This window comes from Brassica oleracea, chromosome C4 (genome assembly GCF_000695525.1).
Source record: "Brassica oleracea var. oleracea cultivar TO1000 chromosome C4, BOL, whole genome shotgun sequence".
NCBI lineage: Eukaryota > Viridiplantae > Streptophyta > Magnoliopsida > Brassicales > Brassicaceae > Brassica > Brassica oleracea.
The window spans coordinates 40114630-40118033 of record NC_027751.1 but is presented as its reverse complement, the minus strand read 5'-3'; positions in this window follow the sequence as shown (position 1 = coordinate 40118033).

Genomic DNA, 3404 nt, shown 5'->3' with positions numbered 1-3404 from the left:
TTTCAGTCGTCATAGGTTAGTTTTGCATTTGACTGGATAATTTCAGAAGTTTGACTTCCCCAGACGACTTACATTTCAGTCGTCTGGCGAAAATTAAAATAATAATATTTTTTTAAAAGTAGACGACTTACAGTTAAGTCGTCTACTTTTAAAAAAATATTATTATTTTAATTTTTGCCAGACGACTGAAATGTAAGTCGTCTGGGGAAGTCAAACTTCTGTAATTATCCAGTCAAATGCAAAACTAACCTATGACGACTGAAATGTAAGTCGTCTAGGTTCTTTGGAAATTTTTTTGAAACCAAACAATAGTAGACGACTTAACTTTCAGTCGTCTCAGGTTACAGATTTCAAAGTCAATTGCAAAAATAACCTCTGCGTTGACCAGACGACTTCCAGGTAAGTTGTCTACAGCCAGACGACTTCCCAAGTAAGTCGTCTGACGAACAGATCTGGAAAAAAACTCGATGTCATACCTTAAATTGGTGAGATAAGTTCCTTAGCATACATAAGGCTTCTCCAAGCACACAGAATCACAAACGAAAGTAACCCACCCAGAATCGTTAGCTTCTATGACTCTATGAACCATAAAAAATTTAGAATCAAAATCTTGGGTTTTTTTAGCTCATTGTGGAGAGAAAGTGAGAGATATGTTGTGTTTAGTTCACAAGAATGGAAAAAGAAGAAGGGTAAATCGATTTTGGGAGCATTAAGAGCTTCAAATTGGTTGTTCATGGTGGTTGTGGTATTGATGACAATGACAATCTTGTAATTACTTGAAGATGATGAGGGTGAGAGAGTAAAAATGTCATTTTCGAAAAAAAAAAGAAAAAAAAAATTGATGGCATTTTCGTAAATTATATGAACTTGTGTGGTGAATAGGGCAAAACCAATTTTCAAAAAAAAGAAGGTTAGTTTTGTGTTTGACTTTAAGTTATAGGTCAATTCTGCAAAAAGCCCTTAATTATATTACTATAATAATAATGCCGATTTTTATTTATTAGTTAATTAACATTAATTTTGTGCCAATTTTAAAATCAAAAATGAAAAATAACTGGATTTTTCATATGGTTAAACGTTCTATTTAGTTTGTTTTATTAAAACTTTTTATATTTTAGTTTCAGTCGGTGGAAAATTATGTAGCCAAAAAATAACTCAAAAACATAGTTTGGTGAATAAAGTAATAACTTAAATCAAAATAATAAAAATGTGTTACATTTATTATTCACTCCGTATAATTATTTTACTAAATAAAAAACTCTATATATTTCACTTAATTTAGCCAAACACATAGAAAGAGTCATTTTTATTAGTTTATAAAATCTGTTAGGCATGAACATTGGATATCCATTTAGGTGTGGATTATTCTTTTCGGGTATCATTATTTTTTTATTTTGAAATTAGGCTCGCTTGAATATTATAAATTTACTGTGGATTTTGAGTTGGGTCATTCTGGGTTTTGATGAGTTTGGTTTTTATGTATAGGAACCTAAAAATATCTAAATAACAAATGTATTTGAAACGGATTTGGATATTTGTACCAAAAATAAACATATTACCCGATTCAGTCCATATCTTTTGAATAAAATTATTTATATTACGATCAATCTAAAATATATAAAAATAATTATGAAAAAAAAATATCAATGTACAAAAATGTAAGAACCCATATCCGCGGATGCGCAGATCAATCTCAATGTCTAACTCCAACAAAATCAGTGTAAAACATGTTACTAATCAAATTACCAATCAAAGAAATTAAATGAAAAGGTTAAAAGTAATTCATGATTGGTTTTGAAATATGAATTATAATCTTAATCCAAACTTAATGGATTGTAATTTATGTCACCAATCAAAAATCTAGAAGTATATTTTGTATTAGTTTACTTAGGCATGGGCGTTCGGGTCTTCGGGTCGGGTTCGTACCGGTTCCTTTCGGGTCCGGGTCTCTCGGATCTTAAACATTTAGACCCAATAGGTACTTATAAATTTTCGGTTTGGATTCGGGTCGGTTCTTTTCGGGTCCAGGTCGGTTCGGTATATAATTAAAATTCCTGTAAAATATCCGTATTTTTGGGTCTGTATGGTCCGGAAGAAGTTCAGGTATTTAGGATCTGTAAAAGGCATGAACTACCCAAACTCCATCAAATTTAGTCGACATTTATCATATATATCTAAAATTTCACAAAATAACTTAAATTAAACCATTAATAATTAAAATAAAACATTTTTTAACTCTAAATTTTACATTTTAAAACTTCATATTACTTAAAAATGTTACAAAATAAATAAATAATAACACGTATTGTTAACAAAAAATATTTTAACTAAATTACATATATATATAATAGAACACAAAAAATCATAGCTTTGGATATATATGTTTTTAAGGTCGGTACAAATCAGTTCTTATCAAGTTGGGTCTATTCGGGTCGGTTCTTTTCGGGTCTAGGTCTATTCAGATCAGTTCTTTCGGATAAAAGAAATTTAGACCCAAAAGGTACTTGTAAATTTTCGGTTTGGTTTCAGGTTTGGTATTTTAGGGTCGGTTCCGGTTCGGGATCATGTTAAAATTCCTAGGCCTAAATTTGGAAAAATGGCTTATTCCCCTATGAACTAATTGTTCCCGGCTTTTTCATACACGAACTTTTAAACCATGTCAAAAACCATGAACAACACGAAAATGGCTTATTCCCCTATGAACTAGTTTTTCTGACTTTTTCACACACGAACTTTTAAATCATGTCAAAAAGCACATGAACAACTCTATTTTTGGGATTACATACACAAACTATCTATTTTAAACTAATTCCCCTAAAACTGTAAACGGTGTAATTTAAACGTTAACTTGGTTTATGACAGGTGGAAAGCCGGTTTAATTTGGGTTGATAAAAAAATACTATGTCGTTTTATTCTTCTTTCTTTTTTGTTAATTGCTTTTTTTTATCAGGAATCGTTTTACACTTCATCATCAGTTGGGAATATTGCGTCGATTTTATAATTCCTTGTGGCAATACATGGAGATTGTAAGCTAGTAGTTGCTGCTTTTCTTTCTTTATGCATCATGTAAAACATTTTATTCTTCTCCAGAATAATAAATTTTATCCACACTTGATGACGAAGAGTAAAACTATTTGTGAAAAAGAAGAACAGTTGACAAAAAAAGAGAAGAAGGATAAAACTACGTAGTATTTTTTTTATGAATCCAAATTAAACCGGCTCTCCACCTGTCATAAACCTATTTAACATTTAAATAACACCATTTACGGTTTTAGGTGAATTAATTTAAAAATCGATAGTTTGTATATGTTATTCAAAAAATAGAGTTGTTCATGAACTTTTTGGCATGAATTAAAAGTTCGTGTGTGAAAAAGCCAGGAAAAACTACTTCATAGGGGAATAAA